This window comes from Macrosteles quadrilineatus, unplaced genomic scaffold (genome assembly GCF_028750875.1).
Source record: "Macrosteles quadrilineatus isolate MER2022 unplaced genomic scaffold, UCM_ALF_1.0 Scaffold_5__1_contigs__length_97177068, whole genome shotgun sequence".
NCBI classification, from domain to species: Eukaryota; Metazoa; Arthropoda; class Insecta; order Hemiptera; family Cicadellidae; genus Macrosteles; species Macrosteles quadrilineatus.
Window position 1 is genome coordinate 18,042,210 of NW_026542598.1, and position 10,980 is coordinate 18,053,189.

Below are 10,980 nucleotides of genomic sequence, written 5' to 3' on the forward strand. Positions count from 1 at the left end.
CTTGTAAAATTAAATCATAAGTCAAGAAGCACATAAATAAAGTAGTGTTTTCTTACTTGAAAATTGCAGAGAACAGAAGAAACTGAGTAGTTCATAGTTTGGCCACATTGGTATCGCCGCGATACAGCGCTGCAAACAGTGCATGCAGCGTTACCGCGATACTATCGCTACGGTATCGCATTCGCCTCGGTATCGCGTATCGCGGTTCGCTCTGGTGTGTGCGGCTCCATAAGCCGCCATGGTATCGCACGGACCACTGGTATCGCAAGAGAATTTCCAAGAAAAAGTATCGCGCCCGCTCCAGTATCGCACGGAGTATCGCTCTGGTGTGTGCAGGGCTGTAATTTTGACTCAAATAATGGGAGGATTCAAGATGTTTTGTCATGTTATATAAAACGAGTAGCTGTTCCTTGACTTTTGTTATTTCATTTGAATGTACTTTTTTTCGAGGTTTATTCTTATTTGTGTTCTTATTTTTAATTGGGAAAGAGTTTTTGAACAAGTGGGTAATTTTTTATAACAAATCTCCAAACTTTGTTTGCAAATCAGCTGCATTATATATTTCATCCCAAGTTTCCTTAGATAGATGATACGAGAACGATTCTATATTTGAGTTTGAAAAAAGTCTCTCATATTTATATAGGGCTTTTGGGGTTTGAATGATGTTATTAAAATGAAAAGTTGCAGTTTGGGCACTGTGGTCAGAGAGTCCTGATATGATAACTGAGCTATCAACACTCTTATTATCAGTAAACACATGATCAATGAGACTGCGAGATCCATGTGCTTCTCTAGTATATGACGTTATAATATTTTGAAAGTCAAAGGATGCCAGGTAGGTAATGAGTTTTTGCGCCGGAACTGTATCACAAGCTAAATTAATATTGAGGTCTCCCATGACAACAACTACTGTACTGTGTCGGTTAGCATATTTATTCAGACATTCTGTTATTCTGTATAAGAAATCGTAATACAGTGTAATACATGATATTACATAAGAACATTTAGAACTCAGCTTAAGGCTTGGTTAAAGGCTTGGTTCCAACTTAAGGGATAATGGAAGTGAGTTGAGAAGCGTTATGCCAATGTACAATGTGTGTTTTTTGAAAAAAAGAAGTTTTGTGTTTAGGAATTGGCCAGTTAAATGAATTGCGCAATGTGTATTGATTTTTAGTAGAGAAGTCAAATTCAGAAAAGTTTTGTTTCAAAAAGGTCAAAGTTTCTAGAATGTATATGAAGGGAAAAGTCAAGATTTTTTAATTGAAAAAGTACTCTCTGCAGGATTGACGCTTACGCAAGGATAAAATAGTTCTCACATCCATCTTTTGGTTATTTAAAAAAAAAATAAGCTTTGGAAGGTTATTTAAAAAAAAAAATAGCAAAACGGCCGTTGGTGACCTGCATGTTCATAGGATACACTACTAACCACTTAGCTAAAAGATTCGCCCAATCCGATGATTTCGAGGTGTATGTCTAAACCAAGGATTATGAACACCTCACTATGCCCCAGTGGTTGTAGTATATCGCTACAAAAACACAGGTCACCAATTATTTGCCACACAGGACGGGATTCGAACCCGAGCAGACGAATGCCACTGGCCAAGTGACACACGCCCTAGCCTTCTCGGCTATCAGTGCTTGAAGACTGGGGAGTCAAAACCCGGTATTTAAGCTGTCGCCACCGATTGCGAACAGATGGCGCTGCAGATGGTTGTTCAATGCGTTACTAGGTAGCAGCACCAGCTAGTCACGGACTATTTAGATGCAATCTTTTAGTTTTAGTAGTAGTAAATGTGTTCCTGAGACGTTGCTGCAAAACATTAGTTTCTCTAAAATTTCTATATTACAATAACCTCGTCCAACTAAATCAGGGTTAAATTCAATATTACATTGTAAACTATATGTCTTTTGATTTTGTGAAATTTCGGTTTCAAATAATGCTATCAGAACATAAAAATGTATAGGAAAACCAGGAAAATTACAACAAAAACTAAGTTTTATTTGATGTTTACTACAAATACCGGGATTTATCTTTCTTATATATTTTCTTATTGTGTTATTATTCAAAATTAGCCTAATTAATAAAATAGTGACAACATGACAAGTAGTGGTAAACCCAGAATATGACCCCACTTTCGGCGTTTTCGGACTCAGGACTTTTAAATTTTTTGGCGAAAAAACACCCCAAATAGGTATAATATGATGGTTTTACCCCATTTTTGGCGTTTTAGAGGCTATATGAGGGCACTTTTTTGGTAAAAAAATTTTATTAATACTGAAAAACATGTCTGGAAATGAAGAGCTTTTTTTGACCACTTTTTTTAAAGACCCGGCTCTCGGCACGCGAACTCGGGCGCACTCCCGACCTATAGGCATACTTCTGATCCCCAGCGATGACAAACTAAAAGTCTTATGAAAAAATGTTTGAAACAAAAATTGAGGAATATCTAGTCATCTATACTTTTCCCACTGGCAGTTTTTCTCTGACCGAAAAATAAAAAAAATCCTCGCTTACTCACTTTTTCATGTTTACTCAAAGTAACCTTTTTATATTTTCCATAATTAATAATTATACACTAGCACAAATTAAATTATATTTATATTGTATTAAACAGTAGTTCATGTAGAATTTTAATATATAAATTTCATGTTATAAATATTTTTATTAGAAGCTAGACAAACATGTAAGTGATAGGAGGCGCATCACTTTGAACATCGTCATGCCTCCGACAGTGCCGTGCTGGCAACACCTGGAGTTTGAAACCATTGCTATTGCTGAAATTATATTATAACACATTTACATACAAAAGAAACTGGTAAATGGTTTTAAATGTTTAAACTTTTTATGCTGTATTATTATGTAGAAGGTCATGTAGTATGTAGGCTGGAATTTTAGCCGTTTTGTTGTATATCAAGCCTTTTTGAGATATAAATAAACAATAAAGCAGACCTTTATTTACTAATGCTGATATTATATTACAATGCATTGGCATACAAATGAAAACGGTTTGATTTATTTGTACTCATATAAAATAATATAATTCTTTTGAGTTATAGGGACGTCTGGTGATAAAATCACAAATTTAGAACATTTATAATGGACTTTTAAAATAATGGAATTAAGTATAGACTTATAACATTTTCATGATAACTGTTTGATTTATTTGTACTCATTTAAAATAATGTTAAAATAGTATTTGATTTTTATTGTTTTATATCAAAAGTTGAAATCAATGTAGTGTGCCTAAATATGTTTATTTACTGTATCTCAAGCAAATTGATAGAATAGGATAAAGAGGTGTTTTTGGTGTTTTACCTATGAGAATAACATGGGGAAATTTTAAGCCACTTTTTAAAAATCGTGCTTACTCTCTATACATTTCTATGCAAATGTCCATCTCCAAAAATATTTCCAATCCCCATTAATGTCTGTATCATGTGAGATTTGCACCAGTTGGTTTGAAATATTTATAAATATAACGTGTTGCTGGAATCGCCTTAAATGGCAAGAAACATGTAGTCTTGGGACCTCTGGTAAAATATTGGAGTTTTCCTAGTATGGACTAAATATTTTTGAAAATTGGAAAAAATATGTTTTTTACTCAACTATTTTAGTGTCTTGAAACATGTATTACCGAGGAATCAGGCAAATATTTCGTGCCGAAATTATATTTTACCTTACGTGAGAACTTGGAATCATTATTTAAACTCAGTCCTACTCCACAGTATTATTGCAGGCTTGCTTCTCGTCCCAAGTGGTGAATTGTGTACAGTTTATGTGTGGTGCAAAGACTAGTTTCTCTTTTTAGTTGTGACCAGCTCATTTCTAAGATGCTTAATGGTATCCACTTTGCCTTTGAACATAAGTAAATTGTAATCTTCAGTTTAGGACTTAAAGTTAATGTCGGATGCGATGCCTCTTTAATCGGAAGTTTGGGTTGTGATGAGCTCAACCCCTATCACCAATATCAGCATAGATCCATTGAACTATTATGTGTTATTGTACTTTGTGCTGATTAATATGTGTTTGGTAAATTAGCATGGCACAACACACAATCCCACATCTTGCTAATCGTAGTTGGTAGTTTAACTTAGCAACGATAATAACAAATTATTATGTCATTGCATTATTATGTCATGTCGGGGGTCTATTTGGTGGTCAAAGTAGAAGTAGGGAGCATTGACTTTCTACAATCATGATGAGATATCCAGCCAGAGCCTCAGACTGTAATAAAAAAATAGATGAAAATGCAAACTCTAAAGGCCCTGACCATGTTGTATACTTCCAGGCTGGAACAACCTTTACTTGGAATATTGTATATAAATTGTTTGTATACATAAGACACTTGTAGTGAATGTACTCTTTGATGAAAATACAAAATAAAGATGAAAACTACTTTATGCAAAGAAGAGAAAGTAATTGTGAAGGGTAGCTACAAACAATTGCATTTTAGTGAGCAATGAAAGTTGCTATAATTATTGGGATTGTTTTGGGTAAGTTTATAGATATGCATTGTGTTTACAGGAATTAATCATAGTGGGGATGCCATTTACATCGAGACATATCGATTTAGTTAAAGTGATAAAACGAAGACCATGATAGTGGTGGATAAAGATTTTATTTGTTGAGCAATCGATATGAGAAGGAGTTTCTTGTTAAACAATAACCTGGAAAACCAATACAACATAATGCACTGTCATCCCTCATTGGTATTGTAACTTACAAGCTCTGTTGTTCTTTACTCATTTTCAAAAACTTATAAATTATAAAATAAGCCATTTTGTTGTTTATTTTACTGTTATGTATTGTAAGTGTATATATTGAAATAAATGGTTAAATAAATGTAAGTTGAAAAATGAGCCTTATTTTGTCACTAGTTTATTTACATTGATTTGAATCACATTTTTGAACTAACAGATGATTAAATTATTAATTGCATAACATTTGAAACATAGAGATACAACATTTACATTATTAACTGGAAACTATAGATCTATATTATTGTATGAACATAATTTCTGTATTTCATATATGTAAAAGCAATGAGACCATGCTAAATTACAGGATTCAATAACAAAGGAAGCTGATATTGTGCTATATACCTGAGGGTGTAAATATAGAGGTGGGCATTTCCATAGAGACTTAATGACGAATTAGAATGTGAAAGTTCTATGGTAGAAATATCAAGTATGCAAGAGTGATCATCAGAGGTAACATGGTCATCAGGCAATTCATAGAGAGGGGTCAGTCAGGTTGAACTAGTATATTGCAGTGATTCATCCAATATAGAAACAATAGTTACAAATAACCAGAACCAATTACTGAATATTGTAGTTACCAGTTTTCCTATCCTACTGTTAAAATATGAACCTCATTTTAATATGAGTTGGTGAGTTCATGCCCGGTAACATGAATGTAATAATGTTTCTAAATGTATTTATCTTATTTTATGGTAGATTTCACTATGTGTGCTTACTCTATGGTAAAATTCTTTGAGATCATTTAATATTTAACACACTTATATTAGTGAATAAATCATCAAAGTGCGATATAAATATGCTGGGTGAAACGTATTAAAACTTGCTTCCAGTTTATCTATTAAAGGATTGTCAAACGTCTCGGTTTTGCTAACTATGACCTGGTGTCCCGAAAAGGGCTCTTAAGACCATAAGATGACAATACATAAAGTTTGGACTATTGACTGTGATGTGAATTTATGCATACTTTGTCATACAAATTTTACACTATAGTATTTTTACGAGTTCTGACTGTGACTGTGATGTGAATTTGTGTGTATTTCATTACATAAATTTCACACTTTTTTCACTCATTTCACACCACTATTATGATGTGTTGTGCCTGCATGAGTGTGTTGAGCCATGAATATCATAGACTACCAAGCTATAAGGACGTATGCTAGAACTGATCTAACCTCTGCCAAACCCTGAATACGAGCCTGGATGCACAGACTTTGGACCAAGGATCAATAATTGTAAATAGACAAACCTGTGTGATAGGATATAGAACACTGAAAAATACAAATGTTAGAAACTTTAGTCTTTTACTTATTTACCCTTACCACCCTCTGTTTTGGAGGAAACTGCCTTACAACCAACATTATGAAGATTGCATTAATACTCATGATCTTGGTCATTATAAAATTTATCAAACATAAATCCGTATTTGCCATTATTCATAAACCTTTCCTTGTCTATTATGAAAAAGCTATCCAACACTGGTGGTAAAGACTTTTATATTGATGAAATGAAAAGTCATTATTAATATGATTGTTAAATATAAGGTTTAAAATTTATATTGCCTTGTTTGGATAATATTAGAAAATGTACGTTATCGCATAAATGTTTGCGTACTTTCTAAGTAAAAGCAGTTAATATTTTTATGTTGACCCATTGAGAGAAATTGTATACTATTTGTACTATAAAAAGTCTATTCATGCATATCAGTACAGTAAAAGTTCTGTTACAATCCAGTCATAGGTCAGTCTCAATTGCATCCATAGTTTCTCAGTCAACCTGTCAGTCATTTGGTTACAGTCTGTTTTCTAACTCTTCATTAACCAATATTACATAACATTTTTTATTTAAAACACAATATTCTATAAAATTTTCATTGGCCAGTTGTTGTTGATTGTTATAAACAGTACTTGATATACAAACACATACGTTGTCATCAGTCAGGCGTCCAAACAATTAAAAAATATCGTTGAGAAGAAATCGGTTGTTGTATTTAACAACATAAAGGTCGATTCACAAACGGTATGTAATAGTTTAATCACGTCACAGTGTATACAACAACTGACTGTGACTGTGATGTGAATTTGATTAGTTGTGTGAAATGTGTGAAAATAGTGTGAAATTTTTGAAATTGCTTCCAGTTTATATGTTGTCATTAAGCAAGCGTTTAAAAATCCAACAATATCGTTGAGAAGAAACCAGCTGTTGTATTTGACGACATAAAAATCAATTCACACATAACACGTCACAGTTCAATCATATCAGTTACGACACAGTGTATACACCAACTGACTGTGACTGTGATGTGAATTTGTGTGTACTTCGTCACACAAATTTTACACAAATTTCACACATTTTTCACACATTTCACACAAATATCATGATAGTTGTGTGAAATGTGTGAAAAATGTGTGAAATTTGTGTAAAATTTGTGTGACGAAGTACACACAAATTCACATCACAGTCACAGTCAGTTGGTGTATACACTGTGTCGTAACTGATATGATTGAACTGTGACGTGTTATGTGTGAATTGATTTTTATGTCGTCAAATACAACAGCTGGTTTCTTCTCAACGATATTGTTGGATTTTTAAACGCTTGCTTAATGACAACATATAAACTGGAAGCAATTTCAAAAATTTCACACTATTTTCACACATTTCACACAACTAATCAAATTCACATCACAGTCACAGTCAGTTGTTGTATACACTGTGACGTGATTAAACTATTACATACCGTTTGTGAATCGACCTTTATGTTGTTAAATACAACAACCGATTTCTTCTCAACGATATTTTTTAATTGTTTGGACGCCTGACTGATGACAACGTATGTGTTTGTATATCAAGTACTGTTTATAACAATCAACAACAACTGGCCAATGAAAATTTTATAGAATATTGTGTTTTAAATAAAAAATGTTATGTAATATTGGTTAATGAAGAGTTAGAAAACAGACTGTAACCAAATGACTGACAGGTTGACTGAGAAACTATGGATGCAATTGAGACTGACCTATGACTGGATTGTAACAGAACTTTTACTGTACTGATATGCATGAATAGACTTTTTATAGTACAAATAGTATACAATTTCTCTCAATGGGTCAACATAAAAATATTAACTGCTTTTACTTAGAAAGTACGCAAACATTTATGCGATAACGTACATTTTCTAATATTATCCAAACAAGGCAATATAAATTTTAAACCTTATATTTAACAATCATATTAATAATGACTTTTCATTTCATCAATATAAAAGTCTTTACCACCAGTGTTGGATAGCTTTTTCATAATAGACAAGGAAAGGTTTATGAATAATGGCAAATACGGATTTATGTTTGATAAATTTTATAATGACCAAGATCATGAGTATTAATGCAATCTTCATAATGTTGGTTGTAAGGCAGTTTCCTCCAAAACAGAGGGTGGTAAGGGTAAATAAGTAAAAGACTAAAAGTTTCTAACATTTGTATTTTTCAGTGTTCTATATCCTATTCACACAGTTTGTCTATTACAATTATTGATCCTTGGTCCAAAGTCTGTGCATCCAGGCTCGTATTCAGGGTTTGGCAGAGGTTAGATCAGTTCTAGCATACGTCCTTATAGCTTGGTAGTCTATGATATTCATGGCTCAACACACTCATGCAGGCACAACACATCATAATAGTGGTGTGAAATGAGTGAAAAAGTGTGAAATTTATGTAATGAAATACACACAAATTCACATCACAGTCACAGTCAGAACTCGTAAAAATACTATAGTGTAAAATTTGTATGACAAAGTATGCATAAATTCACATCACAGTCAATAGTCCAAACTTTATGTATTGTCATCTTATGGTCTTAAGAGCCCTTTTCGGGACACCAGGTCATAGTTAGCAAAACCGAGACGTTTGACAATCCTTTAATAGATAACTGGAAGCAAGTTTTAATACGTTTCACCCAGCATATTTATATCGCACTTTGATGATTTATTCACTAATATAAGTGTGTTAAATATTAAATGATCTCAAAGAATTTTACCATAGAGTAAGCACACATAGTGAAATCTACCTAAAATAAGATAAATACATTTAGAACATTATTACATTCATGTTACCGGGCATGAACTCACCAACTCATATTTAAATGAGGTTCATATTTTAACAGTAGGATAGGAAAACTGGTAACTACAATATTCAGTAATTGGTTCTGGTTATTTGTAACTATTGTTTCTATATTGGATGAATCACTGCAATATACTAGTTCAACCTGACTGACCCCTCTCTATGAATTGCCTGATGACCATGTTACCTCTGATGATCACTCTTGCATACTTGATATTTTCTACCATAGAACTTTCACATTCTAATTCGTCATTAAGTCTCTATGGAAATGCCCACCTCTATATTTACACCCTCAGGTATATAGCACAATATCAGCTTCCTTTGTTATTGAATCCTGTAATTTAGCATGGTCTCATTGCTTTTACATATATGAAATACAGAAATTATGTTCATACAATAATATAGATTCTATAGTTTCCAGTTAATAATGTAAATGTTGTATCTCTATGTTTCAATGTTATGCAATTAATAATTTAATCATCTGTTAGTTCAAAATGTGATTCAAATCAATGTAAATAAACTAGTGACAAAATAAGGCTCATTTTTCAACTTACATTTATTTAACCATTATTTCAATATAAACACTTACAATACATAACAGTAAAATAAACAACAAAATGGCTTATTTTATAATTTATAAGTTTTTGAAAATGAGTAAAGAACAACAGAGCTTGTAAGTTACAATACCAATGAGGGATGACAGTGCATTATGTTGTATTGGTTTTCCAGGTTATTGTTTTAACAAGAAACTCCTTCTCATATCGATTGCTCAACAAATAAAATCTTTATCCACCACTATCATGGTCTTCGTTTTATCACTTTAACTAAATCGATATGTCTCGATGTAAATGGCATCCCCACTATGATTAATTCCTGTAAACACAATGCATATCTATAACTTACCCAAAACAATCCCAATAATTATAGCAACTTTCATTGCTCACTAAAATGCAATTGTTTGTAGCTACCTTCACAATTACTTCTCTTCTTTGCATAAAGTAGTTTTCATCTTTATTTTGTATTTTCATCAAAGAGTACATTCACTACAAGTGTCTTATGTATACAAACAATTTATATACAATATTCCAAGTAAAGGTTGTTCCAGCCTGGAAGTATACAACATGGTCAGGGCCTTTAGAGTTTGCATTTTCATCTATTTTTTTATTACAGTCTGAGGCTCTGGCTGGATATCTCATCATGATTGTAGAAAGTCAATGCTCCCTACTTCTACTTTGACCACCAAATAGACCCCCGACATGACATAATAATGCAATGACATAATAATTTGTTATTATCGTTGCTAAGTTAAACTACCAACTACGATTAGCAAGATGTGGATTGTGCTGTTGTGCCATGCTAATTTACCAAACACATATTAATCAGCACAAAGTACAATAAACACATAATAGTTCAATGGATCTATGCTGATATTGGTGATAGGGGGTTGAGCTCATCACAACCCAAACTTCCGATTAAAGAGGCATCGGCATCCGACATTAACTTTAAGTCCTAAACTTGAAGATTACAATTTACTTATGTTCAAAGGCAAAGTGGATACCATTAAGCATCTTAGAAATGAGCTGGTCACAACTAAAAAGAGAAACTAGTCTTTGCACCACACATAAACTGTACACAATTCACCACTTGGGACGAGAAGCAAGCTGCAATCATACTGTGGAGTAGGACTGAGTTTAAATAATGATTCCAAGTTCTCACGTAAGGTAAAATATAATTTCGGCACGAAATATTTGCCTGATTCCTCGGTAATACATGTTTCAAGACACTAAAATAGTTGAGTAAAAAACATATTTTTCCAATTTTCAAAAATATTTAGTCCATACTAGGAAAACTCCAATATTTTACCAGAAGGTCCCAAGACTACATGTTTCTTGCCATTTAAGGCGATTCCAGCAACACGTTATATTTATAAATATTTCAAACCAACTGGTGCAAATCTCACATGATACAGACATTAATGGGATTGGAAATATTTTTGGAGATGGACATTGCATAGAAATGTATAGAGAGTAAGCACGATTTTAAAAAGTGGCTTAAAATTTCCCCATGTTATTCTCATAGGTAAAACACCAAAACACCTCTTTATCTCTAT